General features: G+C 46.9%; 1 protein-coding gene across 5 annotated transcripts in view; it reads left to right on the top strand.

Annotated features, from left to right (window-relative positions):
• Window positions 1–8,864: 8,864 nt before the first annotated feature.
• Window positions 8,865–14,809, top strand: part of ADNP (activity dependent neuroprotector homeobox) — a 31,233-nt gene continuing 25,288 nt past the window's right edge. For 4 of the 5 annotated variants that reach the window (XM_035344001.1, XM_035344002.1, XM_035344005.1 and 1 more), the window contains exon 1: window positions 8,865–9,077. The gene's annotated coding sequence lies outside the window, so the exon portion shown is untranslated. Of the gene's footprint in view, window positions 9,078–14,060; window positions 14,183–14,809 lie in introns of all 5 variants that reach the window. The other variant, XM_035344000.1, reaches the window with a different exon arrangement.

Below are 14,809 nucleotides of genomic sequence, written 5' to 3'. Positions count from 1 at the left end.
CTATAATTTAATTTGGTGCAGGCTAATCTGATCTAATAATATATACAGAAGTCTCTGGGCCTGAAGGACCACTGAACTCTCCTGTGAATAGGTTTCATCTATTTATGTTTCATTTGGAGCATCCATGGCTAAAATAAACATTTTAAGTTTAAAATAGGTACAAAAATTTTAATCACCGTGTAGTTTTTAGAAGTTCTTTTGCATTTTCATACAACTGGAAGCCATTTCCTAGAACACATACTGAGCCTCAGCAAGATCATATATTTCTCAGACTTCTATGTAACTGAAGTAATGTTAGTTATTTGTGATCTAGCTGATGGGAATTAGAATCTACGTGCCTTTTTTTTTTTTTTTAATGAAAGCTACCTTGTAACTTCCCTTCATTGCAAAGCCATCTACTTATGAGATGGCATTTGAAGTTGTTTTTAAATATAAATTAGGATCGTTATATGCAGTGTATTTTGTGTGCTTCAGTACATGCAAGTTTGAAGCATGACTGGGCTATATTCAGTTTCTAGATAAATAGATAATGTTTCTTATGCTTAAAGGCAATGGAATTTAGGTTATCATAAAGAAAAATGCATTAAAGACACTAAAGCAAGTGTTCCATGGCATCAGGACACGAGGAGAAAGATGCATTCTGCAGTACTTCTGAGACAAGAAAAGGTCACAAGAGTGAAACTGAATTGCCTGCACCAAGCTACTCTTAGAAAATGCTATTGAAAGGACCTAATAAAATGTGGATAGAAGCAGAATTAATGTCACTGCTGGCTGCAGAGTAACTCTGCAAGCTTTCCTTGAGTTAGCAGGCAATGGATACACATGCCTATTTTACTGTATATATCATGAAAAACAACTTTTTTCCCTAGCCAAAGACTGTGGGACAGAAAGGGGAGTGGGCTACAGGTAACTCACTAAATACTGAATGCACTTTCAAAAGGTCCCTCACTGCAAGTTTTAAAAGCCTCAGCTTCAGAAGTAGCTGCTGTTCATGTGTTTGACCATCCATGCACTAGCGGAGGAGAGAATCATGAATTAGTATCGTGCTAATGCTGAGTAAAACAAACACACAGAATCTTTGCCCAGACTTGACCTAACTTGCCTTTCCCTTCATCTTTTCTCCCATCTCAGACTTCAGTACTTTCTTTCCAAATAGTTTCTCCCCTGAGGTGACTAAAACCATCTGATTCTAAAGTATTGCCTGTGCTTGAGCATGTCAGAGCCTCACCAGTGCTCGAACAAGTGTTCTGTACGTAGGAAAACTTAACAAAAACAAGCTCCAAGACTGCACTTTAACTCTGACCTTTTCTCCTGTATGTGCTGCTGTGAAAGTTCACAGAGAATAAATATCGTAAAACTGTAGGCAGTGGCCAGAGTTCCAATACGCAGCCTTCGTTAATAAAGCTTGCATCTTTCAAACAAGACATGGGGTGAAATAGCCTTCATTTAGCACTACTTCTGGTGGTTTTGATTTTGTGTTAACATAAACCCTTTGAGTTGTTTGAATTTGTTCTCAGCTTCTTTCAAACAAGTTATAAACCACCTATAGTAAAAAAAAAATAAAAATAAAAAATAAAATGCATTGTGGGTAAAGAATGGCCTACAAAGTAAGAAGGAAGTTGTACAAGAAGGGCCGTGCTGTCTCTTAGTGCTCAACAACGGCTGCAGAATGAAAGTAAGTAAGAAACAGCTACTGGGATCTTTGCCCAACCACACCAATGGTCAGCTCTATGGGGTCTTCTGGAGCCAGAGATCGAGAGGGCCTGCACCTTTTAATGGCTTCTGGTGCTTTCTAAGGATTTAATCGCTTTTTGAATCAATTTATAGCCCTAGCTTCTACAGCATCCTGTGGCAGGGAGTTCAGCAATTTACACATGTATTTTGTGAAGTCCTCTCATTTCAAACCTATCACCTAATAAATCATCGGATGTTCCCTATTGTTTCCCATTTCCCTTTTCCTGTGTATTATTTTATAGACCCTGCTTATCCCCTCATCGTACTCAGTCCTGTTTTTGTTTATAAAAAAAAAGTTCCTCAGACAGGATCCACCCCGCACCTTGCTATTCTCAAAACGTCAGTAGCACGTTACAGTTCTGTCTTTAGGGACCAGGTGCCCAGAACTCCATACAATGTCTCAAATATTCATGTACTAGGGATTTATATGGTCACATTTTAGGTTTCAGTTCCTTCCTTAATCCCACTGCAATACTTGGCTTGCCTTGTTTTGGCCACAACAAAACACTGAATTGATATTTACAGGGAATTTTTCATTCGATGTCCCTGGTTTTACAGTTCCACATAAATCAGCTTTTCTTAATTACATCCATATTCATTTCCTACAAAAGCACAAATACTCTGCTAATGTACTTTACTTTCTCCATTATACTTCCTTAAGAACCTGTGTCTGCAAGCAACTTAAATCATTTGGCAAGAACAGGAGCTTTAATTCCTTCCTGGCTTAAATCTGTACAAATCATGGATATGTTTGTTTGGACATGCTTAACGTAGGGGGGGAGCAGGTAACACATATTGTGCTGGTAATACACCCTTTCCCCTGAACAGCAAATACTTCCTTTGGCAGATGGGCAAGGCTCTGGGAAGGAGACCTCTTGTTCTGCTATTGTGGACTAGAAATTCAAGGTGATGCGTGAAAAGTCTTACACACAGATCCATGAAAACAACCCAAGCATGTGCTAAACTCCAAGAGTATCGTCCCAACAGATCTGGAGTTAGAGAAGAACAGGTTGCGAAGTTATGCATGGAGTTATACACAGCAGGGCACACGGTCATCGCTGACATACGTGAGGTCTTTGCGCTCTGTGTGGTTTGTGAGTCCCCAGTGAGAGCTGTGACCTAAGCAGGCCTGTGCTGATGGGAACTTTTTTATTGGACAAACTGAAGCCCCAGCTGTGAGCTGAAACACTACTGGGGGCTACTGAAGTTGATACCACCTTTTGTCAGAGGACTTACCAGCCCATCAGCTATACCATTTGGCAGCTGAACTGTAAGCAGCTGTGTGGTCTCTTTATGCCCTTAACACCTTCCAAAGCCCTGCCTCAGGGACATGCAATAAAGCCCCATACCCTGAGCCATGGAATTTATCACTCAGTCGTACAAAAAAATTCGTATGCAACTCCTGTGACATCATTATGATCCCACAGCTGGGACAACCACTTCACACAGCCAAGGCCTGGTTAGCATACCCAGCTGAATCAGAAATCAGCATCAAAACAGTATCCCTAGCTCAGCAGGTTTGGGGCTCGATGGTGAAGAGTCGACTGATCTGAGGCTGGAAGGAGCTGGCTTCAGTTGTGGTTTGTTTTTAAAATATGAACCTTTAATCTGAGTCTGCAATAAAGATGTGCCTAGTTGCCAAAATGGGCAGCACAATAAAACATATTTTCCAGTGGACTGTGTAGAAACCAACTGCAAGGCTGTACAACCTTCTGCATATCAACAGTAAAAAACAGCAATGACTAATCAATAATATTTATCTAAGGGTCTATCAAGATTCCCAGTATAAGCATGGATTGAAATCTTGGCACAACTGAATTAAATGACAGATTGCCTACTCAGTTCAACGCGTTGGACTTGAGCAACAGCCTTCCAACAGATAGCATTCCAGAGCGGTAGGCAAATTAGGATCAGTAAATACAGAGTATATGCAGACAAGAGGGATTGCTTATCAAACTTTATCGCAGTTTTATGACATCTTACCTCCAAGGGGTCACGCTGTAAAAGTCATAACTAAAGGTAATCACGGAATGTCTGTAAAGCATAAACATTTTTGGAGGATCATTTCCTCCCCTCTGACCCTGCCACGTTTTACCTTCTTTCTTCAGGCGTGGTGGCATTCGTAACAACTTACTGTTACTGTTCAGGGGAAGTATATTGGGACTGGAGAGAAGTAAACTGAACTACAACTTCTAATCCAAAATTAGATCTGAAAACTCATCCCTAGAGATTGGGATTTCTCCACAAAGCAGCAGTGGGTACACATAATGAAATGTAAGGTTTTTCCTGCAAGGTTAGCTATGGTGATGGCTCAACAGAAATTGATACCAATGGTGCATCACAAAGACAAGTGTTTAACTCACAAACTCTTTCCCTGTTTTGACTTTTTCAAACATGTCGCACCCGTAGCTGCAGGTGAACCCACAGAAAACCACAACTGAGAACTTGATGTTTTCTGGGACGCTGACGATAGTTACCTAGCTCCTAAGATGCTGTGCTCTCAGGAAGGGGAAGATCCGAGCACTAAAGGATACTTCTACCTTTGCTCCAGAACAGGAAAGATCTCGACTGAGCTCCTACAGTCACAGCGTGAGAACGCTCAGGTCCCTTCCAGCCCACTACTTCTGTGCAACAACTCGGGGAATACCCACAAAGAAAATAACCAGATTTACTTACTGTGTGGTGAAGTTCATGTCGGGGCTCAAATGTGCTTGGAGAGCTCTCATTTCTAGTCCAGTCTTCCATTCTGCTTGCAAAGACGGCATACGGCAGTACTTTTGATGAGCTGATCCTGTCAAAATAATTACATTACTTGGTATTACAGCTTCAGTGCAGGGGAGGTAAAAGAGACAAGCTGCTTGAACATGCTAAATTATTGAAATTTTCAAGGTAGGTGATTTTGTAATTATTTTTTTTTAATTGACATTTTTATTAACTAAATCCACAATCAGAATTCATTGTTCTTGAAAGCGTTGACAAAACCTGGAAGCTGTCAATCTTATATCCAAAACAACGTGGTTTGTCATGGCAGAACAGCATCACCTCCAAAGAACACTATACTTGACTGACCAGCTTCCAAAGTGAAATTTAAATATTGTATAAAACAGACCAATTTCATACTGTTCTAAGGGATCAACCTTTCCTTCCAAGCTATCCTAACCAGCTAAGCAAATCTATCTTAAGCAGCTATTATTACAGACCTGCTCAATATAAGTATTTTTTGTCTTAAAAACAAGGGAAAAAAGAGTACTCTTTGTAAAGGGATAGTTCTTCCCTACTTTCACCTTGATACAGATTGAATTTGGCTCCTTCCTGGTGACTCTTGCCAAAGTCATCTTCATGGAAGAAGGTTAGAGAATGCTGACAGATGATGAAGTGTCTGAATGACAAAGGAGCTGGATGGCTTAACGGAGCCCTGTGAGACTAGGGATCCTAATGCTGCTGAGGATTAACCTTAATTGTATTTATTATATAATTAATTATGTTAGGGACTTACAACCACTGATAGATGGCTTAGTTATTTTGTATTCGAACAAACACAGTATGGCTGCTAAACTCGTGCAGTTGTAAACACGGGCGCAAGTCTGACCTGACTTGATAGCACAACACACCTGCAATTATACCTGTTCAACGTGGGAATGCTAATTGTGTCCCCTCTGGTGTTAAGTGTTTAGCCTCTTACAATGCCACGATTCCAAGGATTTCTCTGGTTGTCATAGCCTGTTGTGAGAAACAATACCCACTTCCATAATACAAAACGTGTATTAAGAACATTAGCATGAACCTTCGTCTCGCATTGTGCACACAGCAGAAAAATGGGCTCATGGCTTTGTTTCTCCTTCTTCCCCACTGCTTGAATTTTACCTTTCAAATCAATCTTCTTGCACAAGCTTTGTATTGTTCTCATCTTTCTTTTCTAACTTGCTAGCTGCTGACAACTGCCATACTGTGCAAATCGTCTGGAAAACTCTTGCTGAACTAAATGAGAGGAAGATCTTGTCCATCATTTGAGGATCGCTTTCAACATCTACTGTCTCTACTGTCGTATCCTCACCCCCAAATCATCTGAGCTCTGTCACTGCAGACTTTATGCCGAAACAGGCGATGACTCCCATTTGCTCAAACTACTGCTGCTTCATTATCTTTCCCTCCTGTTGTTCTCTCACCACCTTAAAAATCTTTGCCTGAATCACCCACCTTGCGCACTGGGTGGATATTTCTGCCTTCTGGTGCTCTTCTTTCCATCCACACCTAATTTAATTTCCTCACACCAAATTCCAGTTTCCAATCTCTTTCCAATTTGTTTTCCCTGTTCTTTTTGTCCCTAATTAGACTGGGTACCATCATCACAACATGGCTGGAATGTCGTTTCCAGCTGGAAATTCCTTGATATTGTCGGATATCGAGGAAGTGGTTAGAGAACTTTCTATCTTTGGCTGTTCTGGCTGCCAGCCTAGCCTGGAGGCTGTGTCTGACAAGTATCAATAAACTACCGCAAGATACAAAATTACTCTAATACTTCCATTTGCAAACAGAATTCAGGACATGAAAAGATGTCCGAAAGCCTGTTCCTTTCTCCTGCCTGAAATCAAAATTGTTCTGCTTGCACTGTTGTATCAGTTACACATACTTTTATGTTGTGCTCATCCCATTAAGTATCTATCACATCTATGTCCAAGGGCACTGTTGTGTTCCATAAAACCCAGTTCCTCCAACCTTCAGGCACTTCTGTGTTCTCTCTAATTCAGCTTTTAGATTTGAAGGTCTGTGGGTCAGGCACTCGTTTTTCTGTTATTTTTATCTTACTAGACATTTTGTCTCTTGCTGTTGGATTTTCTTAGAACTTTATTTTCTATGTGTAATAAATCCATTCTAGAATCCTAAGTTACAGTGGTGACACACACACACGGTCAGTTAAATCTATCCTCTCCAGCCTTGCCCATCTTCTCGGCACAACCAAATGCCCCAGAACGTCCTGCAGCCTCAAATCTAAATTATCACTTGGTAACTTCCATTCAACTTTTCTGCTGCCAGTGTTCATTTTCTCTTTTAAGCATTCTTCTACACAACCAAAAGCATCATTTGGACTTAAACCTCACAACAGGCAAGGCAACTGCAGTAGTTACCATTCTTCACTCCAAAACTTCAGAACTGTTTATCATCATGTTTTTCTTCTTTCAGAAAGAAGTTTGTGTAACAATGTCGTATTAAATGTGCTGCAAACATTTATCCCTTTCTTCTACAATTTTAATTTGGTGAAGGAAATGTAAATCTGAGCAGTAAGAGACATTAGGTAAATGTGATCTCAAAACTTTTTTTTTTTTTCCCCAAACAGAGGAACTTCAAGTTCTAGGTTTTTTTAAATCATTTAGTGCTAAATCACAACTTTCATTTTTGCAGGTAAGATCTGTGTACTTCCATTCTGTTCTAAAAGACTCTTTCCTCATCTTTCTGATTCTTATGACCACTAATGTGACGACAGTGTGAAATACATGGTGAAATAAAGCTGTGATTTGCAGTGTACTTATAAATGCAGCTGAACTAGAAAGTCTTGAAAAAAGGTAACAAGCACAGTAAAACATCACTAAATTCTTCATGAAAGATATTTATGTGAATTGTGGTGTAAACATTTACAGGATGTGAGTCATATGAAAATGTAGGAATTCGTCGTTTTATGAAGTCCAAGTAAGTTACGGCAACTTTTCTATGCCTTTAAACTTCAGACACCGGTTTGAAAACAGACTTTTCTTTCTAGCATTGTGAGGCCCAACCGTGTGTCACTGAAGTAGCAAGGCTCTGAGTGCCGAGTACGGCAGGAATTGAGCTTGACTTCACCTTTCAGGTCCGTGTGCTTTAGAAGTAGCAGCCACCACCGCTCCACCTCACGTACAGCGCGTTTGTGCCGAGCTATCAGATTCGGCCTCGTTCCCGGCAGCTCTGCCAGGTGCGCCTGTCGGTACCCAGCCGGGCAGCGGAGCCCCAGCCGTCACCGCTGAGCAACGACGCCCATGAAGCCGCCTGCCTCCCTGCCTCCCTGCCGTGCGGGCGTGTCCGTGCGGCGCTCACCAGAGGCCAAAAACCTGACAGGGATAATGGCGCGCCTGCAGGAAACAAGCCCAAAGAGGGCAAATGTGAGAAACGGGCGGTGTCCAGGTGTATTTGGCCCCTCACCTCGGCGCCGTACCACGCCCGCAGCCGCTCCCGCCACCTGCGTGCACGAGGCTTGTCCCTGAGGGGCCACCGAGCGCCGCCTTCGCCCCGCTCGACGCTTCCGTGCCCTGTGCCGGGCCTCACCCTGTGCCCCCGGCCCCTGTGTCCCCGGGGTGCCCCTGAGGGCCCCGGGACTCGCCGCCCGCCGCCCGGGGCCGTCCCGCGGCGCTGTCCATGGTGTGAGGGAGCGGCGGGGCAGGGCGGGGCCGGGCGGGGCCGCGCTGAGGAGGGAGGGGGCGGGGCCAGGAGGGGCGGGGCGGGGCCGCCCCGCGGGCGGCGGGCGGCACGAGGCCGCGCGGTCACGTGCGCGGCGGCGCGGTCACGTGGGCGCGCCCCCGGCGGCGGCGGCGGGAGGCCCCCTCGGGCCGGGATGTAGTCCCGGCTGGGGGCGGCGGAGGGATACCCGGGCGGCGGCGGCCCCAGCCGCAGGGCGCGGCGCCTCCTAGTGGGGCCGGGGTAGATCCCGCCGCCGTCTCCTCAGCCGCCGGGGGGACTCCGGGCCTCTCGCGAGAGCCCCCCCCCGGGGGCCCGCCGCGCCCCCCCCCCGGGGCCCCACCCCCCCCCCCCCCGTTACCGGGAGCCTCCCGGAGGGGGCAGGTCCGGCGGGAACCCACCGCCACTCCGCTACCCCCCCCCGGGGCGCGGCCCCCTCCCTCCCCTCCCGCCGGACAATAAGTCCCGTATGCTAATGAACGCCTGGCGTCACTTCCGCTCTTTCTCGGCCGCCATCTTGGCCAGGGCAGGTTCTGGGCAGGAGGGACCCGGCTGTATTGTCCGCAGGGCGCCCGGGGAGACAGAGCCCCCCCCCCCCCACGCACCTCCCCCGCGCTTCCCGCACCCCCCGCGCCCCGGGGACCGAGCCCTGTGAAGCTGCCGCAGCCCCCCCGGGGCCCGCTCCCCACAGCCGCCCCCCTTCCTCCTCCTCCTCCTCCTCCTCCTCCTCCATCCCCCCCTCACGCAGCCCCCCCCCGCCCCCTTTGTCTCCCCCGCGCCGCCGCCGGCTGCGCTCCGCCCGCCCCGCACACAGCGCGCACACACACACACACACACGCACGCACACCGCTCACACCCCCGAGGCTGAGGTGCCGGGGGAGCGCCCGCCCTCGCTGCCGAGGACAGAGAGCCCCGGGCAGGTAGGTGTGTGCGCGGCTCCGCGGCACGGCCCGGCTGCGGGCGGCCCCCGCCCGCCTCAGGACACGGCCTGCCCCCCCTCCCGGCGGGACCCGGCCCCGGGGTGGTCGGCTGGGGGGCTGCGGGGGGGCGGGCGGGCCCCGGTCCTTCCTTTCCTTTCCCTTCCCTTCCCTCCGCCGTGCTCGGCCGCACACCCGCTGAAGCGCTGAGGCCGCCCCAGCGGGCGGCGGGGACCGCTACGCCGCCGCCTTCCCTCCCTCCTCCTCCCCTTCCCTCCCTCTTTCCCTTCCCTTCCCTCCGGCCGCTGGGGGACCCGTCCCGAGCCCGTCCCGGAGCCAGCATCCCGCCGCTGCTGGAGGGCCCTGGTGGCGGAGTTGAGGCCGGACAGCGGCCCCCAGCCCGCCGGGAGGAGCCTGAGCCGCTGCCCCGCGCCGAGCCCCAGCCGCGGGATGCAGCCCGGCAGCAGCAGCGGCGGTGCCGCCTCGCTCGGCCCTGCCCGGCCCCGCCGCGGGCTCCGGCCGCCGACCCCCGGCTCCCAGACAAAGGCCGGGGGGGGGACAGCGGAGGCCGAGTGCCCCGCTCCGCACCCCGGGGCTGCTCCCCCTTTGCCCTCCCTCGGCGATCGCAGCCCGGGGGCGGGGGAGGGCCGGGAAGGTTTCCCAAGCAAGTACCGCGGTGTGGGTGATGCTGAGCCTCAGCCTGCCCCCCTCCTTTTATTTATTTTTTCATAATTCTTTTTCTTTCCACCCAGCTCCCCCTCCGTTCAATCCGGGATCGTGGCTCCCGGTTTCTGACCGTGGCCGGGGAGAGGAGAAAAAATAAATAAATAAATAAAAAATACCAGCCCCCACCCAAAATGCAGCGCAGCCCCGCCGGAGATGAGGGCGGGCGGCGGCAGGGGGCGCGTTCCCCGCGCCGGGCACGGCTGCGGCGGGGAAGGGCCGCGCAGCGCCGCCTGCGGCCCCCCCCGCTCCCGGCCGAGCCAGCGGGGCAGGCACCGGCGGGCTCCTGGCACCGGACCTGAGGGCCCCCGGCCGGCCTCGGCCCCCACAGTGCTCCTGCACCCCCGGCCGGGGGGTCTGCGGGTGGGGAGTCACCCGGGGGGTGAGCAGCGCCTGGAGGGGCTGCGGTTGGTGTGGGGAGGTTTGTACGTGCGGCTGGGTGGAGGGCGTTGGGTGTCGTGTTGGGACGCGGTTGTGGCTCCTGGTGCCATTTGCCTTAGGAACTTGCATGGCTCTTCTCACGCCTTCCAGGCGCACGGCTGCAGGGGGAGAAACTTTGGGTGCAAGGCAGCACGGAAGGGTTGGCTGCTTTGTTAGGGGTGGTGGGCGAGGCGGGATGAGGGGAGACCTCGACGTCTTGAGACTTTGTTTGTTAGACGTGTTGGAACCATTTGGTAGGTGGGAAGGAGGTTTTGATTCCTTTTAGAAGAACTTCAGGTTTTTCTTCTCCTGGTTGTTTTTCCTGGCTATGTTTTTTGTTCATTTTTACTACTATTTTCCATTTGGACGTGAACCATGTGCCTGAGATAATGGAGACACCATACCTACCTGCCAACGTAGCGTGGTCTAAGGTTGGCGGAGCTGCTGTGCAGCACGGTGTGCATCTCCTGCAGGCCACCAGCATTGTTCCTCACTGCGGGATCTCTGCTACTTAGAAAAACTTTCCCTTGGGTGGCTGATAACCAACAATTACAGGGCTTACAGCGCTTTGCCATAGTTGCCATCCGTCCAGGTGAGAAGGTGATCATCCTGTTAAAAAAAAAAAAAAGCTTTTTTTTAATTTTTGCATTTAGTCACAAATCCTGTGTTTGGTTCTGCTTTAGACATAATTTTTCAGATGTTGGGCAGTAATTTGGTATGAGCAGATCAACATCTAACACAATATGTGTTGAAATCTTAACACATTGAGAAGAGAGAAGAGAAAGGTGCTGCAAAAATTGCACTTGGGGCTGATGGCTCGTAAGGTGTCTGTTACCTTTGCTGAAGATGCTTACAGTAAATACTTATATAAACTTCAGCCACAAACCAGAAACTTACTCTCTTCCAAAAGTAATAAAAAGCTGAACATTTTTTGCCTATTTAATAGCGAACCGCCCTTTCCTAAAATGAATAGAATTTCTTATCAAGTAACTTTTTTTTTTAAGACTTTCTAGTATCTGTTAGAAATGAAATGCTTCCAGTGTTTGAAGACAACTCTCTAAGATCATTGCAAATTGATACGTCTGGAATGCTCCCTTATTAGGGAAAAAAACCCTCAGGTTATTTTTAACTTGAAGTGAATGGTTCACGATACAGATTCTATAAACCTGTATCTCTTTTAGGTTACTGCTTGAAAGCGTATTATGTGGATCTGTTCGAGTTGGGAAGTCACTGTGGGCTTGTGAGACCACTTGTCTTAGGTTTTCAGGAGAGAGGTGGTTGGATCTGCGAGGGATGGGGAAGGTGAAAGGTGGCTGTGTCTGCCTGTAGGTGAGAGGCGAGTGGTGAATGTCGTCTGCTCAGACTGCCCAGGAATGGAAGATCTTTGCAGTAGAGAAACTTCTTGGCGGTTTTGGAAAGCGCGTCCCATCGGCGTTAAGCATTAGCTTCACAAACAAAACATCTAGGAAGACTGTACGTGCTCTCCAGGATGAGATGAATAACTGATTTTTGCTCTGTATACGTAGGATAGAAGTTACCAGTTGTCAGAAGATGCCCATTAGCATTTTCAGAATTGGTATGTGTCACTCACAGCAGTGTATTACAACAGCATTTTAATTGAGCGCGGAAATAATTTGACAGTAGTGTAAAGTATCATTTGTTAGGTACTTCCCAAACTGAGCTCCGCAGTTACTGCATTCACTAGTAAAATAGAAGGGGATGCCAGAGAAATTCCTAGATGAATGCCAGTACAAATTTTGTGCTGAAGGTAAGTTGTGCTTCTGTCACACTGCGGAGTGAATAATAGATGATTATTCCCAACACAGCTTTACTACTCCATAATAATAGTAAATGCTGAAAGTAAATATTAAAATTTAAAGTAGCACTCTTGTAATGCATAACTCAATCAGAAGCACACTGGTAATCAAAGGTCGTATCGCCCAAATGTGTGTTCTACAACTTCATATTAAGATCTGATTGAAGCTTTAAAAAAAAAGGCAGAAATCATGTTATGGGAGAAAAGGCAGTGCTCATGGGTTAGTGTATTTGGTTTTGGGTAGCTGCAAATACGAATCAGCAGCAAGACAAGAAATGTATTGATTTTTTTTTTTTTTTTCCAGAATTAGGAGCAAAGATAACCTCCAGCATTTGAAGTAGGTTTGAGACACAAAATTTATGCATTGGAGATGGACGAAACAGCATCAGATACGACGAGACAGTGTAGTCGCTAGGACATAGCTGCCAGGAGAGATGCACTGAGCTTGACTTAAATTGACCAGTTAGTTCGTGTGGTCCACTGGTGTGATTTGCTCTTTGGATGGGCAAAGATGCACTTCATTTATTAGTTAATTTGTTAGTTCAGCCAAGTTTGTATTTTAATAATGCTACCTTTTCTGTTTTTGTTTTTTCTTTTTGACACATTTAACATACTTGTTTAAAGGAATAACAACTGACTATGATGGCCTGCATCTAAACAAGCACTGTTATTTTTGATTGTTCAGATCTGCTCAATGCTTAAAATTGTTTTGATGTTGGGTACAATTTTTAGTAATATAATTGTAAAAGTGTAATCATTAATGTGGTAGTAGTCCTGCTCCTGTAAATGAGTACATTGATAGTTGGCGTGTCCTAGTAATAGTATGAGCTATGGAGATGAGCATAAATGATACTGGTGTAAGGATAGCGTAATACTAATACCTGTATAGGCATTGGAAGAAGGAGTTCCTAATTACATTAATTTAGTTAAGATATATGCATATATCTAATACCTTCTGTATACATGGAAGGTTTGTTTTGACTGACCTGACATATTTGGGGAAAAATGCTCTTGCTTTCCTAGTCAGGTTGGCCAAATTGGTTTGTTCATTTTGAGCTTTCAAGAAATACCTTAGATGTGGTGTAAGAAGCAAATTCAGCTCTAGATTTGAAGATTTTCAGAGAGGGTGTAACTCTGGTATACCTGTCTGAGGGCCATATGCCTCAAGGAAAGACAGTTCTGTGGAACTTCACTGCAGCTGATGGTGAAAGGCAGACACGAGGCTCAAGTTCAGCATCCCATTCTTACTTCACATCAGGGCTTTTGAATGTGTATGACAGTTGATGAGGTGATGGCTTTGAATAAGGGCGGAATAAATACTGTTTTTTCCTGTAGTGAGTCACTTTTCACTTACCACCCTTTATATATCCTTAGGTGGTTATTTTTTTAAAGGTGGCATGCATAAAAGATTGCTTGGGTCCATGCTGCCTGTTGGGCCCCAATTACCTGTGTAATTGTCTCTGTGAACACGTCACACCTGCAGGTTCTTGCCTATCCAGATCATGTGACAGAGTGGCTCCTTTAGAAGCTACTTAGGAAACGTTTTTGGAACAATTCACAAGGAATAGAAGTTTGACTATAAACACCTTGTCCACTGAAGTACGCCCCTCCGGTCATGTACATGTAGGAAAGGGCACGGGCGTGCTCTCAAGCCTGCCTTCACTGGCTGCTCTTCCTTGCCTATCTCCATCTCCTTTGCTCTCTTTCAGACCTCAGCCTCCAGGCGTTCTTTCCTTTACCCCTTTTACCTCTTCTGTATATTGATTTCTGATGTGACTCTGTGTATTGATTCCCAATGTGACTCTGGATCTGATAGTTCTTCACTTGTGCTGCATCTGGGCCAAAGCAGTTCTTAGTGATGCAGATTCATAGCAGCAACAGTAAGGGGGCAAAATATCTCTTGAAATCTAAGTAGACAAAATAGTTGTCTTGAAATGCTCTTTTTTTTTCCTCCTAAAAAGTCAAACTCAAGTTTGTGATCTCTTGTTTTGTTTTGTTTCCCCATTGCTGCTGCTGCTGCTATGAAGCCTTTTGAATATCGAAGGTTCCTGAGTCAGACCGAAGACAGCCGTAGCTGAGGTGGATTAACGCTGGAATGTAGTCAGGGACTGGAGCACTTGGGAGCTATGCTTAGACAGAAAGGAAAGAGGTAAGAAATGTGGAGTGGTAAGACCGATTTTTTTAAGCTCTTATTTACAGTCTTTACCCAATCATTTTTTGGTAAATGCTTTACCCAGCGTTTTTGCATAGCATGTGTGAAGTGGTAAGGCAAAGGAAAAACAATTAGCATCAGCCTACTTCACAGACTATTTTTACATTTCAAATACTTAGATGCTAGCCAGTTGGCGAGGTCCGTCAGTATCTGATATATCCTCTATCTGAGAAAACATGTATTGGCAGGATTTTAGATGAGCTTGTGGAAGTGTTTGTATGCTCTCTTTTGTTTTGTTGATTTGTTCTGCCACTTATACCAGCATGCAAGCAATGCATTTTACTAGTTAGGACACACTAAGTGGGGCAGTTTCACTTGTGGTATAAATCTATCTGTGTCTATGCTGCCTCGGCAAGGAGCGGTACAAGCCCCGCTTCCTGCCACCTTACTCGTACCAGCCCTAGCACTTCTGCTTGGGAGTGTGGAGGAACTGCTCTGGCTGCAAAAGACTGCTTTTCAGTTGAATCAGTTCTCTGCTCTGGCTGCTGCACAAGTCTATTGCTGACACAGTGGTGGTGTCAAGAAAACATGGTAGAAGATAAGACTACCAGTGGTGGTGTAAGG

The sequence above is a fragment of the Oxyura jamaicensis genome, chromosome 20, assembly GCF_011077185.1.
Source record: "Oxyura jamaicensis isolate SHBP4307 breed ruddy duck chromosome 20, BPBGC_Ojam_1.0, whole genome shotgun sequence".
In the NCBI taxonomy this organism is placed as follows: Eukaryota; Metazoa; Chordata; class Aves; order Anseriformes; family Anatidae; genus Oxyura; species Oxyura jamaicensis.
The sequence above is the reverse complement of the archived record's forward strand: the minus strand, read 5'-3'. Positions and strand labels throughout refer to the sequence as shown.